Genomic DNA, 19,960 nt, shown 5'->3' with positions numbered 1-19,960 from the left:
TAGAGAGATGGATAAGGGCTAGCCAGCCGAGGGCTTTGTAGGTTATGGGTTTGTATTTCATTCCAAAGGCCAGGAGAGGCCCTTGAAGAGGTTAAACAGGGGAATATCATTCATCTTTGCATTTGCCCTGTGGAGCACTGGTAGGCACTCACTAACTGTTGGGTATTAGTCACAAAATGCCATGACCAGTTAGCCCACAGGAGTGATTCTCAAATCGTTTTCAAGTTGAAATATCATCATTGTGCCATATGCCTAGAGGTTCTTACTAAAACCTACTGGATGGGGATAGAGTTGCTCAGTTATTTCCAGACTATTTTCTTTTCTGTACTACATCATCCACCCTTCTTTTGTGACTTAGATTATCTCCACCAGAGATTTGTAACAGAGATGAAGGAGGCAGGCCTGGGCCAGTTAGAGAAAGAGCAAGTAGGAAACAGGTTTGGTCAGTTCCTTTTATTTTTCTGACTGTAAGAACAGCCTGTTTCTCTGAACAAGCTCAAGGATGTGGGCCTAAAGCTGAGGAGGGACAGGCAGGGCTGCAGGTGGGATAGGGGCCTCAGTCTGAGCCTTGAGGAATAGGGTACAGCTTCGGCAGCTGTAGGCAGCAGACATCAGGGGCACATCTGTTGTCCCAGCAGCAAAATGGGACTGCTGGCAAGGCCTGGCTGATGACGAGGCAAATGTAGGAAAGACCAGCCACTATGTCAGGATGAAGAGGTGGGCTTGAACTAAGTGATAGGACTTTACAAAACAAAGTCAACCTTTTAGTAACAACAGAGAGGCTTTATTTTTATTTTATTTTATTATTTTTAACCTTCATTATTATGAAATATTGCTCTTGAGAAAAGTGCACGAAGCAAATGTTTGGTAGAATGAATTTATAACAAGCATCCATGTACTCACCACCCAGGTCATGAAATAGAGCACTGCCAACACTGCCCCTCTTCAGCACCCCCAGTCCTCCTCTAATTACAACCCCTTCTCACCCCTTTAGAGCCAGCCGGTAGGTAGCTGGATTTTTATGGCAATCATTTTCTTGCTTTTCTTTGTAGTTTTATTACCTGTGTATCACAGGGAAGTCTTAAATTTGGATTTTCTCACATAAATCTTAAAACAGAAGACCACAAAGGAGAACCTTTTTAAAAAGTAGATCCTCCTCTATTGTTAAAGCTTGGCAAGCCATAGGGAGATGGTGGTGGATTTGCGGTTCTTTGGCATTTGGCAGAGAATGAGATTTGAGGCTTTTTGCATAGTCAGTGTTAAAAGTGCTTCCTGTGTTCAAGGCACCTGAAGGACATTGTGAGGGGCACAAAGAAGCATCAGAAACCGAGCCTACCTCTGGGAGCTTATAGGAGGGCAGATAAAGCGTGAATAAAATGATAGAACAAGTCCAGGGCCTAAAGAAGGAATCACATAAGTGCTATGGGAGTTTAAAAGAGACAGATACCATGTTTGGCAGCAGGAAGCAGAGCAGGCTTTTTGGAAGATGTGACATTACATTCATTTGTACATCATTTATCAACATACTTGGTGGCTGTGTGCCAGGAAATTAGGTAAAAAGATGTGAAAATGAAGAGAATAAAGTCTTCTTTATGGCCCAATGGTTTAATTAGCACACATACAAATAATTCAAATATGATATGCTTTAAATGCAAAGTGTTAGAGGAATTATTGGTTGCCTGGAGTTGTTAGGGAAGGCTTCAGAGCTGAGGTCTAGGTTACTTCGTGAAGGAGAGAATAAGAGTTTGGCCGACAGAAAAGGGAACCACCAAATATCGAGGGGCTCAGAGGTAAGAATGGATGCAGTCTGTCGGGGAGAAGAGCAACGTCAGTGTTGGTAGAAGGTACAGTTCATGGAGGAAGGAGAGTGGAACTTGGCAGAAAGGATGGGTGAGCAGGAAAGACAAGATAAACAGTATGAGCAGGGCCATAGAAGCAAGAAGTCATGGACCCACATGGGTAATACTAAATAATTCAGTCTAGTCACAGCATAAGGCCTGTGATGGAAGGAAAAGGGAAGTGAGTTTGGAAATGCAAGCTGGTGTTAGATCACAGGGGACCTTGAATACCTGGCTGAAGGACTTTTTTTTTTAAACTTTTTTTATTAATTAAAAAAAAATTAACAAAACATTTAGATATCATTCCATTCTACATATACAATCAGTAATTCTGGCTAAAGGACTTTGAATTCTATTTCGAAGACAAAAGGGACAATACTGAGGGTTTCTAAACAGGAGAGTGACTTAATCAGATGCAAGGCCTGGGAAGATGAATCTGGGCCTTGTAAAAAGAGATTCTTGGAGGAAGTCTCTAGAAATTGGATATTACTTTCATGGGTATAGGATCTATGGTGTCGAAAAGGGTTGGAACCCCTGAATGTACAAAGCTGCAGGGGCCAAGAACAGATACAAGAACCACAAAACCTGGAACAGGTGGGAGCTGGAAGATGATTTCAGAGGTGCTGGTGGGACTTCTGAGTAGTAGAAATTTGGAAATGGGAGTGGGAATAGATTCCTGGAGGAGGAAGAGATTTGGGAGTCATCTACATAGAGGGTATTGGCAAGTCCCACACAGGGGCAGACGTGGGTACTAGAGATGGCAGAGTGATTCATCAGGAGTCTTGCAGTTGCAAGTTACAGAACCTTACTCAATCAGGAAGGGGAAATACGGTCACAGTCATTCAGTAGAAGCCTGGGTAGGAAATAGAAGACAGATTGCCATATGATGGAGGTAGAGGTACATCTACAAGCCAAAGAATGCCAAGGATTGCCAGATTAAGGCCTGCCCAGATTCAGTTTGGACTTACTTAATGGTATCTTCGAAGATGCTATTTACAAATGAGTCTACATCTATAGGACGGGGCCTAGGACTTGAAGTGTCTTTATGGGGGGCATGATTCAATTTACCACACTCCCCTTGGTCGTGGACTCATTCTCAGGCACTCTCCTTGCCCTGGGAGAATGGTTGCTAGCTGTGCCACAGTTACATCCTGCCCTCAGCAGGTAAACAGATTCACTTAACTTGATAACACTGACTAAAATCCCAGAATGTAATCTCACTGGTTCTCATTGGGTCACATTCCCATTGCTGAAGTGCGGTGGCAAGAGGGCTCTCTATAATGTGCTGATTAGCCAAGCCTGAGTTACGTGTCCATCTTGGCAACTGGAGGTAGTGTCATTTCCTCCTGAGCTACATGGATTGAGAGTTGGGGAAGGGACTTCTCCAGGAGAAAGGGAAGTGTTATGGCCAGAAGCAGGAGCAGTAAACAATGGGCTGGTAACTACAGAGTAGGGACGAGAGGGCTGGAGGGCCACAGACTGTCCTTTTTAAGATGAGGCAACTGTAGCCAGTGAGGCAGTGGGGTGGTGGTGGGGTCAAGTTCTGATGCCACTGCTATTTGGAGCTGTGTAAAGACCATTCTGACAAAACCCTGACAAATTAATAGAAAAAGTGCCAAGTGAGGCCTTGTCTTCAAAATAAAGGCAGGAAAATCCAGTAGTTGAGTGACATCCCATCAAGATATTGCTGCTGATGGAAAGGGCAGTCACTGTTTAGCTTTGTCATGGGATTGTGAGCTGGGATGAAGGAAAGGTCACTGCAAATCGGCCTTGCAGAGGAGAAAATACAACCAGTTTCCCCCCAAGTTTAAGACACTAAGCCTATGCATTCTTACAATAGTAAAAAATTTACAATAACCGAAAACAACCTAAATCTCCAACAATAGGATAAATATTGTAATGCCCTTACAGTAGAATGCAGCTTTTTAAAAATGATGCCTTATTTGACAGGGAAAGATTTAGTTGTGAAAAAGAAAAGCAAATATGACCTTATTTTTACACAACCAATGTAATTATACATGACAAAAAGCCTGGAAGGACAACCAAATCAATAGGCTGAGCCCTTGATCTTGGGGTTTACCCCTATGAAACTTATTCCTGCAAAGGAAAAGCTAAGCCTACTTATAATTATGCCTAAGAGTCACCCGCAGAGAACCTCTTTCGTTGCTCAGATGTGGCCTCTCTCTCTAAGCCAGCTCGGCAAGTGAACTCACTGCCCTCTTGCCTAAGTTGGACATGACTCCCAGCGGTGTAAATCTCCCTGGCAAAATGGAACCTGACTCCCGGGGATGAGCTGGGACCTGGCATCATAGGAATGAGAAAGGCTTCTTGACCAAAAGGGAGAAGAGAGAAATAAGACAAAATAAAGTTTCAGTGACTGAGAGATTTCAAACAGAGTTGAGAGTTTATCCTGGAGGTTATTCTTGTGCAGTATATAGCTAGCCCTTTTTAGTTTATGGTGTTTTGAAGTGGCTAGAGGGAAGTATCTGAAACTTGAGCTGTGTCCCAGTAGCTTTGATTCTTTTTTTCTTTTTTTTTCCTCACTCTTTTACCTAGGATTTTCTTGCTGGATGGCTTTGTTCTCTATCTGTTTTTTGACATGCAGTTCAACTTATTCTAGACCTCTAACATAGATTCTGTTTAACTGATCAGAATTTGTCTGCTTTTGTTTTTCTGTTTCTTTTTTTGTATGTTTTTAAAAAAATATTTTATTGTAAAACCTTAACATTCAAACATTCTTGACATACAAACATTCTATACATGATGCACAATCAATGGCTCACAGTATCATCACATAGTTGTGTATTTATCACCATGATCATTTTTTAAACATTTGCATCACTACAGAAAAAGAAAGTTAAAAAACTCATACAAACCATACCCCTTACCCCTCCCTCTCATTGACAACTAGTATTTCAATCTACTCAATTTATAACCTTAGTTTCCCCTATTATTTGTTTATTTTTATAACAATAAACTTTTTTTACTCATCTGTTCATACCCTAGACAAAAGGAGCATCAGACACAGGTTTTCACAATCACACAGTCTCACTGTAAAAGCTATATCATTATACAGTCATCTTCAAGAAACAAGGCTACTGGAACACAGCTCTACAGTTTCAGGTACTTACCTCTAGCCACTCCAATACACCATAAACAAAAAAGGGGATATCTATATAAGGCCTAAGAATAACTTCTAGGATAATGACTTGACTTTGAAATTTCTCAGCCACTGACACTTTATTTTGTCTCATTTCTCTCTTCCCCCTTTTGGTCAAGAAGGTTTTCTCAATCCCTTGATGCTGGGTCCTGGCTCATCCAAGGACTTCTGTTGCACATTGCCAGGAAGGTTTACACCCCTGGGAGTCATGTCCCATGTAGGGGGGTTGGGGAGGGCAGTGAGTTCACTTGCTGTGTTGGCTGAGAGAGAGATTGGCCACATCTGAGCAACAAAAGAGGTTCTCTGGGGGTGACTCTTAGGTCCTGTTTTTCTGTTTCTTGCCCTAAATATATGAAGCCTTTTTTTTTTTTTGAGGAGGGTTTCCTCAGATATTATAGACTCCAGTCAGATTTTTCCAGACCGGACTGGACTGTCCTCCTCTCAGGAGGAAAGAGTAGCTTTGATTCTTGAAGATGATTGTATAATGATAAAGATTTTACAATGTAACTGTGTGATTGTGAAAACCTTGTGTCTGATGCTCCTTTTATCCAGGGTATGGACAGATGAGTCAAAAAATAAATAAAAGGGGGATAAGGGATAAAATATATTGGGTAGATTGAAATACTAGCAATCACTGAGAGGGAGGGGTAAAGGTTATGGTTTGTATGAGTTTTTTCTTTTTCTGGAGTGATGCAAATGTTCTAAAAATGATCATGGTGATGAATACACAACTATGTGATGGTATTTTGAGCCATTGATTGTACACCATGTATGGACTGTATGTGTGGGAAGATTTGTCAATAAAAATATTAAAAAGAAAGTCTGGAAGGCTATACAGCAATAACACCGTGTTCACAGTTGATAGCATTGGGAACAGGACTACAGCTGAAGCATATCTTCTGATTTCTCTATAGTAAACCTGCTATAGGATAGTACAGTGGTCAAATAGGGCCAGCTTCCTGGGTTCAAGTCTCCCAGTGCCTGGTTGAGTGACCATGGGGAAATCCCTTAATATGTCCAAGCCTCAGTGCACGCATTCATAAAATGGGGTAACAGTTCTTACTTCATAGGGTGTTCGTATTAAATTAGCTGGTATTACATGCAAACCTGTCAGCATCATGCCTATTGTAAACTGTCAAAAATTTGGTTATTTCTTGTGACAACATGGAAGAACCTTGAAGATATCATGTTGAGTAAAATACGCCAGCCACAAAAGGACAAATATTGTATGATCTCACTGAAATAATAGAATGAGTAAACTCTTAAGAGTCAGAAACTAGAATACAGGTTATCAGGGGACAGGGTGACAGTAGGAAATAGGGAGGTAAGGCTTAAAATGTACAGAGTTTCTATTTGCGATGATGGGAAAGTTTTGGCAATGGGTGGTGATGATGGTAGCACAACACTGTGAATGTAATTGACAGTACTGAATTATATGAACGTGATTAAATTTAGGTTGTCTGTATGTTACTAGAAGAAAAAAAAAACACGGAACTGCACAACACCATCAGCGAACCCTAAATTAAACCATGAACTATAGTTTATAGTATGATTATAAAAATGTGCTTTCATCAGTTGTAACAAATGTACCACATCAATGTAAGGTGTTAAATTTAATAGGTTGGTATATAGGAATCCTATATATAGGAATCCTGTATTGTCTAATTAAAAAAAGAAAACGAATGTGATTTTTCTTCTTGTGTAATTCAGTTCAAGAGATAATAGGACAACTAGATAAAATATATTAGAATTAGATATCTTTCTTAGCCAAATAGCTGTTGTGGGTAATCAATATATTAATGCTTATTAAGATAAGCTATTTTTCTCTGAACACTGGGAAGCATCTGAGAATAGACGAGTTCCTATTCTCCCGGGGCTTGCACATTAGCAGTGCAGACAGTTGCTGTGAGGATAACGATGATCAGAGAAGGCGGTGACATTTGAGGGTTGAGAGGCAACCAAAGGTCTGGGGAAGAGCGAGGCAGGCAGAACCAACAGTAAATGCAAGGCCCTACTATGGGGGAGGAAGTCTCTGCGCCAGAAGACAGATGTGGCTGGCGTGAGGAACAGTACAGTGTAGGCAGAGATGAGAAGAGCTCTCAGCTCACACCAGTGCACTGAACACAGACTTGGGGGAGTTTGGACGCCATTCACTTCTCAGGCCAGTCGCCTGTCTGCGAAGCCAGTCTTCTCTGCAAAATAGGGAAGGTACTTTGTTTCACAAGGCTGCACGGATCAAAAGGAATGTGAATGGAAGCGCTTTGCAAACTACTGTTTATAGTATTAATTCCAACACAACAACTGGAAAAAGAGGTGCAGGCGGAACCCCGAACGCACGCGACGCCCCAGGTTTGCGCGTGCACGGTGGATGGGCGGGGCTGGGGCGGGGAAGGAATGCAAGCACCGCCTGGAAGTGCCCAGCCTCTCCCCGTCTTCTCGTTCCTCCCACTTCCGCGAGCCCCAACCGTGCGTCCTCTGCGTGCTGACGCCTGGTACGTGCCCCTGTCCGGCAGTGGAAGAGACCCCGCGCACTGCTGCCAACGCCCCGGCGGAGGAGCTGAGGTGAGTGTGGGGCCTGAGGCTCCCGGTGGGAGCCGGTTCCCACTGGTCCCGCTCGTGGGGCGCGGTGCCCGACCTCTTCTCGTTATCTAGGACACCCAGTCTTTGGGATTCCGGGCAGCCTGGGAGCGCGGAATGCGGGGGAGTGGCCGGCCCGCGCTGCGTCCTACGGGCAACCGCGGGTCCGGGTTCTGTGGGGGAATCGAAGGGAGGGATTCGCGGTGGGGAAGACTGGGGCGCACACCCGCTGAGAGTCGTGAGGCCGGGGCTCCCGGTGCCGGTTCAGGGGCGCGGGCGGGGCCGGCTGTCACCGGGCAGCAGCGGAAGGAAGGGGTCACACCCATCCCGGCCGCCCGGACTCCCCTCCCCCTCCGGCCTGGCCCCGTGGGCCTCGAAGGCGGGAGGCTGGCGGACCTGCGCACCTTGGGCTCTAGGCCGCGGAGCCGCTTGCAGGCTGCGGAGGTGGGCGGGTGTATAGGTCGCTGGGGCTCGAAGTCTGGGTGCTGCCCACCGCACTCCGGTTCCGACTTCCTGCTTCGCCCGGCGCTGCCGCCGCGGACATTTTGCGGCGGGCGGGGGGAGGGGAGCGGAATTGCTACCGCGGCGGGGAAGTGGTGGCCGGGGAGGGGGCAACCTGCTGGCTCTGGCCGTCTTTGCTAATGGGACGTTTTCCTTCGCAACCTCTCAGCCCGGTGGTGCATCTGGTCCCTTTTTCTCCACTGTCCTTTTTCCTGCCTTAGGTTGAGTTCCTACTATCCTTTACGTTTGCCTTTCGAACATCCAACCCTTTCCCCGCTTAATCAGCTGAAACTTCCCTTTGTGGGAGTTACCTAACCACCTTCCGAAACTGTCGTTCAGCTGCTTGCCTAATTCCTCTTGCTAGGGGGAAATTTTCTTTGTTCGTTTATTTTTTTAACTCCCCTTTAAGTCCAAGAGAAATGCACGGTGGAAGATTACGTCATCGCAATGTAAGGGGCGAGAGTTTTAACTCCTAAAAGTCAGGGACTCACCAAATTAAGACAGCATTTCGCAGCTTCAGTCTGTCCACCTAGTGGCTTGTACTGCCCGCTTCCAACGCATCTTACTCAGAGGTGATAATTTGAAATCCTGTTACTTGGGTTCACGGCCGCCCCAGATGCAGCTGCAGAAAAGTTTAAAACCTCACCTACAGATGGTTGCGTAGATAATTAAAGGTCCCCTTGACAGTACCTGAGGAAAGTGAACTTATTTGTGGGAGCATTATTTTGGCCCAAAAATGATTTTCCCACATGATTGTTTTATCCTAGCTGATTTATTGATGCAGAGTACCTACCTAAGTTGCTCACATGCACTTTTTGTGGCAAGGGTGTGGTGAAAAGAGAATCATTTCATTTTACACTTAGGTTAATCTTTGCCCCTAGGTACTTAAGTTTTGTAATTGAAAACGAATTTGGAAGTTTTAATAAAAAAACTAAGTGATAAATTCAGACTTTTGGGATCACAATTTTTGTTCTCTAGAATGTTAGGCACATCCTAAATTTTATATTTTTCCTTGACTGTGGAGTACAGTGGCACAGAAAAATGTTAGCATTGTAAAGCCAGTGAGATCCAAATGCATTGTTATGTGGGTAGTTCATGTTGGAACAAGTATTTTTCTGTTGTTTTTCATTTGTATAGAGAGAACAGATTGCTTGTTTTAAGGAACAGTAAAGAAATGGTAGGTTTAAATCAACTTTTTGTGGTATGTATGTTAGTAGATGATTGTATAAATGTGGAACTTGGATCTTCTGAAATAATACATTTATTTGCCTTAAAGTGGTATCTTGTTTTTGGAATATAAAATAGAACACTTTTGTTGCCTTATTTCTTGAGTCTTCTATAGTAAAGACATTTAAGCAAATGTATCAGTTTATGTTGTTTCTTTAGAATTATAGCAGAATGATTTGAATTTACAGTTTTTAGGCTGAGACAAAGAGTTGGTAATTAGCTGAGTTTTTAAAAGGAGCTCTTTTCCAGTTGTTTCCTGAAGACTTGACAAGTGATGTATCTTTTTACATTTAAAATATTTTTATATAATAGCTAACACCTGTGCTCAGTTAGACTTCAGTTTTTAGGAATCCAAGGCAGGTGTTATAGCCTAGAGTAGTCAGAGGGATTAAATCAAACATCAGTAAAATTCCTCCAAGACCAATCTTGAATTTTTCTATAACTTAAAGGTTTGTTTTCCTTTATTAAGATGCTTTTTCCATTTGTAATTTTTTTTGGCTATTAGAAAAGCCTTTCTAGTTATTTAAAAGTAGTTATACTAGTAAAATGTTTGGCTCCAAGAACTGTCACACTGGAAAACTTTGAAATACAATTTACTATGCTTGTCAGAGAAGTATTGGCAGATATTCTTGGAAGTAAAAAAGTATATCTTTGTTTATTAAAACATTTCTAAATTCATTTCTTTGCTGTTTTAGGGTGTGTAGTTTTTTTTTTATTTTTATTTTTTGAGTGTGAGGAGGATACTTAAGACTATTGGACTTCCCGTGAGGGGGAGGGGAGTGACTATTGCATTAACTTAATCTCCCAAATATGGATCTCTATATCCATCTATTTGTAAATGGCTCCATCTAGCCTTTCATGATAATACCTTCTTCATTTTTTTTTTTTTTGTGGGTTTCCCCCACCAGACTGTAAGTTCCAAGATGGCAGAGGTTTTGGCCTAGTGTGGTCACCCTGAATCCCTAGCACCTAGAATAGTACCAGACACATGGTAAATCTCAAGAAATATTTCTCAAAGGAATGAATTTGATGTTGTCTGAGAGTTAATATTTTTCCCTCTCTCCAAATTCCACATGGGCCTGTTTCCTGTACTTGGTCAGCCATATCAGTATATAGGCTCATTTTGGTTACTAATTTATCCTTGCTTGACCGTAAAACTTTTTTTAGTTCAGTAATCACCTGAAGCTTTGCTCTCTGGACAGTTTATCATCACTTAGCAGATCTTTTCTAATGACTAGTTGTCTTTTCTGCCCCAAATTATTCCTATTTAATTCTGTGTTTGCAAAGGCAGCTTATTATTTTTTGCCACTTCTTCCCCTCTGATCTCCAGTATCAAATTTCTAATCATTTTATGCTTTGTCCCTTAACAGTTTCTACTTTTAGTTACTCCTCTTTTCATTTCAAAATATTTTTGCTAAAGTGATTATCATTACTTGCTATTTCAGCTATATATGATACTGCTGCTGTTATAAGTCCTGTATGCCAAATTTCTTCATTTGTTGCCCCTGGGACTTTGATTTTCAAATTGCTTATTCCATGAACTGAAACCAGGTGTCCTTCCTTTCAGTTTTAGAAAAAAATTTTGTCTGCTAATATTTGGCATTAGCTATTATGCAGAAGTCCAGAATAGTTTCCCATATAGCAAAGCGTGATGTATTAAGTCATGGTGTGCACTAAGCATTAACGTTTCTAGGTGCTCTGTTACCTGAAGAGAACCTGAGTAGGTTTAGTTGCTTTCTCTGTTCATTTTAACAGTTGCATCCTTTTCTCCAAAAGTAAGCCATTTATTAACATTTGCTGTTTTAATTCTTCTGCTGTGTTTCTCTTTTTTTTAAAGTAATTTTATTGAGTTATATTCACATACCATATAATCCATCCGAAGTTGGGTCATGGTGTAATCACAAGGTTGTGAATTCATCATCACAATTTTAGAACATTTTCTTTACTCCTAAAAGAAAAACCCCATACCTCTTATACACCACCGCCCCTTTATTGACACTTAGCATTGGTGTGGGACCTTTGTTACAGTTGATGAAAGAAAATTAAAATATTACTGTTAATTATAGTCCATAGTTTGCATTAGGTGCATTTTTTTCCATGCAGCACTCTATTAAATGACACCTTGTGATAGTTGCATACAGTTCTAGTTCAGGAAAGAATGTTCTTATGTTTGTGCTATTAGCCACAGTCATTGCCTAAATAGTGTTCACTATGTTATACAGTCCCATGTTTTATCCTCCAGCTTTCCTTTTAGTGACATATATGAACCTAAACTTCTCTTTTCAACCACAATTACACACATAATTCAGCACTGTTAACTACACTTACAGTAGTATGCTACCATCACTTCTATCCATTTCCAAATATTACAGTCAACCTAATTAAAAATTCTGTACAAATACAGTTATCAGCTCTCCATTTTCTACCCTCATTCTATCTCTTCATAACCTGTATTCTAGATTTTAACTCTGTGTGTTTGCTTGTTATGATTGGTTTGTATTAGTGAGATCGGAGAGTATTTGTCCTTTTGTGTCTGGCTTAGTTCATCCAACCTAATGTCTCAGGGTTCATCCATGTTGTCACACATGCTTCAGAACTTCATTCCTTCTTACACTGAATAATATTCCATTGTATGAATATACCACATTTTGTTTTTCGTCAGTTGATGGATACTCGGGTTGCTTCCATCTTTTGGCTGTTGTGAATAATGCAGCTGTGAACATTGGTGTGCAAATTTCTGCGTCCCTGCTTTTCAGTTCTGGGTATATATCCAGTAGTGGGATTGCAGGTCATAAGGCAGTTCTATACTTAGCTTCCTGAGGAATTGCCAAACTGTCTTCCACAGCAGTGCACCATCTTACATTCCTACCAGCAGTAAGTGAGAGTTCTTATTACTTCACATTTTCTCCAACACTTAAGTTTTTTTTTTTTAATAGTGCCATTCTAGTAGATGCGAGATGATATCTCATTTTGGTTTCAGTTTGCATTTCCCTAAAAGTGAAGTTGAGCATCTCTGCTCCTGTTTGTTCTTGAGAGATGTACAGCTTACTGTAGTAGCTAGAAGTGTAGACTCTAGAACCAGATCATCTGAGTTCAGATTCTGGTTCTGCCATTTATTAACTTTATGATCTTCAGCAATTTAAGCAACTCACTTTAAGCAACTCTGTGTGACAACAAATTTCACTTCTGTAAAATGAGTAGTACCCACTGTACAGTGTTATGGGAATTTAATCAGTTAATATGTGTGCAGTGAAGAGCTTAAGACAGTTCACCAGCACAAAGTGCCGTATAGGTGTTTGTTCTTATTATCACAACGAGAACCTTGAGGAGCTATTTTCATTCCCCCCAAACACTAACATTTTATTAACCATCCCTCCCCAGATTAAATCTTTTTTTAGATATGTTTTTACTTTTTAAACTTTTTAATTGCATAATATTATCATACACAAAACAAAGAAAGAAAAAAGCAATAGCTTTCAAAGCGCTCTTCAAAAAGTAGTTACAGAACAGATCCCAGGGTTTGTCATGGGCTACTATACAATCCTCTGAGACTTTTCTTTCTAGCTGCTCCAGAAAATAGGAGGCTAGAAGGAATAAATATTTTTCATCACAATCTACTTAAAAAATTTTTTTGTGTGAAAAGTAATATATATACAAAAAAGTAATAAGTTTCAGAGCACAGCACAATAGTTTGTACAACAAATTTCAGAGTTTGGTATGGGTTTTACTTTCAGCTGCTCTAAGATACTGGATTCTAAAAGAAATATCAATTTAATGATTCAGCACTCATATTTGTTAGTTAAACCCTACTTTCTCTGTATAACTTCACCATTTCCTTTGATCTTTCTGTCTCACTCATTAGGAGTATTTGGGCTATGGCCATTCTAACTTTTTCATGTTGGAAGGGTTTGTCACTAATATGGGGTAGGAAGATGAAACTAGCTGATGTTCTAGAGAGACTGGGTCCTCTAGGTTTCAGGACTTAACTGTTCCAGAGACCCATCTAGAGGTTGTAGTTTCTGGAAAGTTACCCTAGTGCATGGGACCTCTGTAGAATCTTATATATTGCCATGGGTGTTCTTTAGGATTGGCGGAATGGTTTTGGTTGGGGATTGGCAAATTATGATAGGTAGAAATAATCTAACTGAAGCTTGTGTATGAGTGACCTCCAGAGTAGCCTTTCGCCTCTTTGAACTTTCTCAGCCACTGCTGCTTTATTAGTTATACTTCTTTCCCCCCTTTTGGTTAGTATGTAATTGTTGATCCCACGGTGCCAGGGCCTCACTCATCCCTGGAAGTTATGTCCTGCGTTGCCAGGGAGACTTTCATCTCTGGATGTCATGTCCCACGTAGGGGGTAGGGCAATGATTTCACTTACATAGTTGGACTTAGAGAGAGTGAGGCTACATCTGAGCCACCAGAGAGGTCCTCCAGAAGTAACTCTTAGGCATACCTATAGGTAGGCTAAGCTTCTCTGCTACCTACATAAGCTTCGCAGGAGTAAGCCTCAAGATCAAGGGCTTGATTTCCTAATATAACTTATGTAGACAGCTTAAGTGAACACGATAAGTACATTGAACTTGAGTAGGGCATGAGATTTTGTTGGTTTGTCCAGAGTGATGTCCCGATAAATCCCAGAGTGGTTTGAACAGGAATAAAAAAGTATTTGCAAAGTTCCCTTTGGGGAATGATGAAAAAGGGCGAAAATTCAGCTTCCCCAGGTTGAATTCTTGATATTCTCACAAGCAGTGGGGACATCCAAAGCAATAGGCTGAACCCCCAATCTTGGGGTTTGTTCATATGAAACTTAACCCCACAAAGGATAGGTCAAGCCTACTTAAAATTAGGCCTAAGAGTCACCACCAAGAGTACCTCTTTTGTTGCTCAGATGTGACCTCTCTCTCCAGCCAACACAACAAGCAAACTCACCACCCTCCCCCTGTCTACATGGGACATGACTCCCAGGGGTGTGGACCTTCCTGGCAACGTGGGACAGAAATCCTAGAATGAGCTGAGACGCAGCATCAAGGGATTGAGAAAACTTTCTCGACCAAAAGGGGGAAGAGTTGAATGAGACAAAATAATGTTTCAACGGCTGAGAAATTGCAAACAGGGTCGGAGGTTATCCTGGAGGTTACTCTTACACATTAAATAGATATCACCTTGTTAGTCAAGATATAATGGAGAGGCTGGAGGAAACTGCCTGAAAATGTAGAGCTGTGTTCCAGTAGCCATATTTCTTGAAGATGATTGTATAATGATATAGCTTTTGCAATGTGACTGTGTGATTGTGAAAACCTTGTGTGTGATGCTTCTTTTATCTACTTTATGGACAGATGAGTAAAACATATGGATTAAAAATAAATAAATAATGGGGGAAACAAATGTTAAATTTAGATTGAAATCCTAGTGATCAGTGAAAGGGAGGAGTAAGGGATATGGTATGTATGAATTTTTTTCTGTTTTCTTTTTATTTCTTTTTCTGAATTGATGCAAATATTCTAAGAAATGATCATGGTGGTGAATATGCAACTGTGTGATATTGTGAATTACTGATTATGTAATACAAAATGATCATAAGTTAATGGGTGTTATATTTTTAAAAAAAGTTAAAAAATTAAAAAATAGAAAAAAGATAAAAAAATTTTTAAAAAGTCTAAGCATAATGTCTGGAACATAGATAAAATTCAATAAATAAAGCTATTGGTACTATTATTAAAAAAAAAAAAGATCACGGTTTGACCAATTGATTTCGGTGTCCCTAATGTTTGACACCGTATCATGGGGATTCCTTAATGGTAAAGTTGAATAGTTCCATATTTTTTTTCCCATCCCTCCCTGATTAAATCTTACTATGAAATCATAAAAAAATTTAAGATCAAGGGGGATTGTTGCTTCCTTTAAATTTTATCTGTTATTTTTTTTTTCCAGTGTCAGAAGCGAGGGTGTAGGGTATCAAGTATGCAGTGTGTTGTCTCTGTACCAGCAGCATAAGCATCACCTGGGAGCTCATTAGAACTCTCAGGCCCATCTGCAGAACTACTGCACCAGAAATCTCCATTTTAATAAGATGCCCCTGTGATTTTTGTGTATATTCGTTTGAAGCACCCTGTTCAGGGCTGCTAGAGTGATAGCTTTAAGGAATTTCACTAACAGTGTTATGTACATTGTATTATTGTTATTTGTTTTTTCCCGTTTCTTAAGTATAATCTGGTCTCTCTTAAACTGTGTGTCAGCACTTATTGCAGGGATCACAATCTGTGAATGAATCTGAAGGTTTTAAAGGAATTAGTTATAGTTTCTTGACTGAGAATGTTTCTTATCTTATGTGTAGCATTGCCTCATCTGTGCTTATTAGGAGCTTGTTCAGTTACTGAAGTGCTACTGCGGAGTTAGTAGTAACTAAATCTTAAATTCTAGTTTAGTATGTGAATTACACATTTGAAGTCAAATGGCATTTTAATGAAAACTAGTAGTTATGAACAGGAATGATTTAAGTACATGTTTAGGATAATTCATATAATTGTTTATGAAAACTTAGGTGAAATATATGGTTGGTATTTAGCTAGTTAAATGTTTTTTCATTCTTTGCTAAAATACTTCTAATCTCAAAAGGAAATGTTATTAACTAAAATCTAGTCTCATTTAGCTGCCATCCTGAAAAAAATTGTTGCTGTTTTTCAAGGACTAGATGATTTATTTCTCTCATCTTTTTCTTTTTTTGTTTTTCTTAAACTATTTGGTACAAGGAGAAATCACCAACACTATCCCTGTGCAGTATGTACTCTAGAGTGTATTTCCTAACCCTTTAGAAATCAAGCCACACTTGGGTAAATGGATAAGGCTGTTCTTGGCTGCCTGGAGGCACTGCAGACCCCAAATACCAGGAGGGCTGAGGGGAATAATGTCTCAGGCATACTTGTGGTAACATGGGGCGATTTGAATCCTTAGCCGTCCGTTTGAGCTAAAAGGATTATCACTGCTACTCCTTGTGGAAAAGAAGAGGTTGTCAGAGAACAGATCCAATGAGGGACAGATGAAACCAGAAGGAAAGACAGAGGTGGAATAGAGAGTACTGTGTTAATTATTTAGTGTTAAGGTGTGTGAGATAAGAGGATAAATTCCAGAGAAGCATATGCAAGACTTCAGCTATAGTCTATTTGGTTGGTTGGTGGGCAGTTCAGGAATTAGATACTTTTTTTTTCTTGTTTGTTTTAAAATGTTTAGAAGCAAATGAAGTGGAGTGGGAAGTAAAAGGAAAGTTTCTTGATAGAAAGAATTATTATATGTGATTTCAGGGATTATAATTCACCTTCACTATAGCTGCTGGTATTTGTTTCACTAGCTGAATGCTGTTTGAGAAGAGCTCAATTTTAGAATTCCTTCCGAAATGAAATTAAATCATCTGTTTACTCATTACCTTCCCAGAAAAATCACATTTTTATTGTGGGGTTTAAGATTAATAGTAAGATTTTTTAAAATGGCTTATTAGATTTTAAAATGTAAATTTTCATTTATCAGACAACTAGAGAAAAAGAGGTTAGTTCCTATCAGTATCAGTAGGGTTTAAGTAAGTATCTGATATTCTCATTTGTCTCAGAAAGTGTTCAAATAATAGTCCTAAAATATAAGCGTAATGAAATTTATTTTAGGTCATGATATATATTTGCTCTGTTCATCAAAGGAATGTTTGCTCATTCTAATAGTTTATAAACCAGTAGAGGTGGGAGTAGGGAATAATTTTTTTATAGTGATGCCTCTGTTGTTTGGTGTGTTTTAGAGTACCTGCGAAATGTTTCCATAGGGGGCTGTGTATCAAGTAAATTGGGAGCCCTATTAATTATGGTCCCTTCTTGGGAATTCTTAAACCTTATTAAAGGTTCAGAGAAATCTGTTATTGTGATGAAGTTTTTTTTTCTTAACAGTTATTCACATACATGAGAAGTTTTTTTGGAAGCTTGTGGCAGTAATCTGAATTCTTAATATAACCAGAACTGGGGATGTGAAAGATCATTTCACTTATATTACATCTGTGTTACCAGTTACTCAAGGAAGATGAAGAAATCGGGAAAGGCATACATTTATATATCATGTTTGGGATTAAGGACGCAGGTGGGGCGGAATTCTTAAAAAAAAATAGTTTTTTTGGTAATTGAGTGAAGGGTAAAGATTGTCATATCTTGGACAGATATGACCAAAAAAATCTAACAGAAGTTAGATTTTTAACCTGTGCTACTTTCAGTTGGAGATATCAACATCATTTATTTGTACTTGTAAATGTAAACCTGTTTCTCTTTTTGCTTTTCTGAAGATTAGAAGAGGTAATTCTTTGCAAATTTTTAAAAGAAACATTTATAACTGAATACAGTAGAAGCAGTTTTTAAAATAGAGCTAATTAATGGCTGAGAATTTTGTGAAGACCTAAATTCTGGAGATGTCTATGGCAATTATGGAATTCTTTAAGTTCATTATATATGACTTTAATTGATTTAAATATAAGTGAATTGTTCCAAAATTAGAGACATGTCATGTTTTAATTATAAAACTTCTGAGTATAAGGTTGGTTACATTAACTATTTCACTCGGATACAGTTGTAAACAGAATGTGATACACATTTTTTTTTGATATCCTGCTTTTTCTAGGAGAATGTCTTTTTTTTGCTGGCTTTTCAATAAAATTGTGTATTCTCAGAATAGAATGATGCTCATGATGATACTGAGTTTTTATTTATCTCCTGAAAATGATACTGGATTGGCTGCTCTAGTTAGTTCAGGTTGTTAATTTGACCTATACGTTAGGAAAAGGATTTTTCTTTTCAGAAGAATACCAATTAATTTCTTTTTTGTTCTTTATCCGCATAGTGATAGGAGAGGATTTAGGAGTCTAGAGTGAGGCTCACTCCACACTGAGTCCAGCCAACAAGGAATTTGACTTGTTTCTTTTAACCATGTTATCTTATTAATTTATTAATTAAAAAATTCTTTTGCGTTCCTGTTCTGTGGTAGTCACTGCTCTGAGTGCTTAGGTTGGGGATATAGCAATGAATAAAATAGACCAAAACGACTCTTGGTCTATACCAGAAAACACATGAAGTTTACATTTTAGTGTGTGAGATAAAGATAAGTGGAGAAAGATGAAGAGGAGGAAGATATGGGTGAGGTGGAGTGAAGTGCTTCAGAGCCTGGTAGAACTTGGGTTGCAGTTTTAAATAGGGTGGTCAAAAGTGATTGCTCAGAAAATGACATTGGAGCAAAGTCCTGTAGGGGAGATGACTGAGTGAGCCATGCAGGCAACAGCATTCCAGTTCCAGGTAGAGGAAACAATAACTGTCATGACTTTTAATTATTACATTTGGCTTAATTTTGTATGTAATCTTAAGAAATAGACATTAAGGAAATTATTCCATGATGCATTTGGTGTACTGTTATAGGAAATTAGTTATCTAAAATATTGTGTATGTGAATGGTTTTTGTAGAAATAATTGATAGTCAAGGTAGAAATTTGTGCCTTGATAGTGAGTGGTTGTGCTGGGCTGAATCTGTTGTGTACCTCAAAAGAGCCATGTCCTTTAATCCTCTTTCAATATTGCTGGGTGGTATCTTTTTGATTGTTTTCCATGGAGATGTGACCCACCCAGTTGTGGGTGGTAACTTTTGATTAGATGGTTTCCATGGAGCGATGTCTCCACCCATTCAAGGTAGGGTTGCTTACTGGAGCCCTCTAAGAGGGAACCATTTTGGAAAAAGCTTTAGAGCCACCAGAACCGACAGCCACCAGAACAGACAGAGCCCCAGGGAAGCCATTGAAGAAGACTTATGAAGTGAGGAGACAAAGCTAGCAGATGTTGCCATGTGCCTTTCCAGCTGAGAGAGAAATCTTTAACATCATCGGCCTTCTTGAACCAAGGTACCTTTCCCTGGGTGCCTTAAATTGGGCATTTTCATAACCTTGCTTTAATTTGAATATTTTCACGGCCTTAGAACTATAAACTTGCAGCTTAATAAATTCCCCCTTTTAAAAGCTGTTTTCAATTCTGGAATATTGCATTTTGGCACCTTACTAACTAGAACAGTGGTGTTCTTAATTTCATAGTGTGCTTGAAAGGGAAGTTTTGTTGCCATCTTAATACTGATTATTTTTTAGATTCTTTATAATTGTCTTCATTGTTCTGTTTCTCTTGATTTCTTTTAATGAATAGAGGGTTTAGTGGTTAGGGGTATACTGTTAACTGCTGTACAGTCAAGCTGAACCATCTATCATACCAACTGTACCACATTGACATAGATTTTGATACAAATATTATACTATTTCTTAATTTTTCCTGGAATTATTTCATGAAGTATATCGTTGAATGCTTCTGTAGAAGACTTTACCAGCCGGGCTGACCCGAAAATTCCAACCTGCTTCCCTGCTTCTACTTTTTTTTAAGCATCTCTCCTTACACCTGGGGATTGTTTTGCTTCCTGTTTCAAATCTTCCTGGTGGGATTTGCTTGATGCTGTCTCAGTTTTCTTTGGCTTAGGGTTCTCATGGTATATCTTTCCCCATCTTTGACTCAGAATCTTAGTAATCTTGTCTTATCTTGCCGTTTTAAAAAATTGCTTGTGTTTTGTAAGACTAAGATTGTATGAGACTCTGAATGTAGGTACTTCTGGC

At 39.5% G+C, this 19,960-nt stretch overlaps 1 protein-coding gene across 4 annotated transcripts in view; it reads left to right on the top strand.

Annotated features, from left to right (window-relative positions):
- CDC42 (cell division cycle 42) overlaps positions 1 to 19,960 on the top strand; it is a 113,654-nt gene that overhangs the window by 18,425 nt on the left and 75,269 nt on the right. For 2 of the 4 annotated variants that reach the window (XM_077150925.1, XM_077150928.1), the window contains exon 1: positions 7,449 to 7,560. The exons of 1 other annotated variant lie outside the window; for it this stretch is intronic. The gene's annotated coding sequence lies outside the window, so the exon portion shown is untranslated. Of the gene's footprint in view, positions 1 to 7,448; positions 7,561 to 8,000; positions 8,020 to 19,960 lie in introns of those variants that run through there. One more of the 4 variants, XM_077150927.1, reaches the window with a different exon arrangement.

The sequence above is a fragment of the Tamandua tetradactyla genome, chromosome 2, assembly GCF_023851605.1.
Source record: "Tamandua tetradactyla isolate mTamTet1 chromosome 2, mTamTet1.pri, whole genome shotgun sequence".
NCBI lineage: Eukaryota > Metazoa > Chordata > Mammalia > Pilosa > Myrmecophagidae > Tamandua > Tamandua tetradactyla.
Note: the sequence above shows the minus strand (reverse complement) of the source record. Positions and strands in the feature narration are given on the sequence as shown.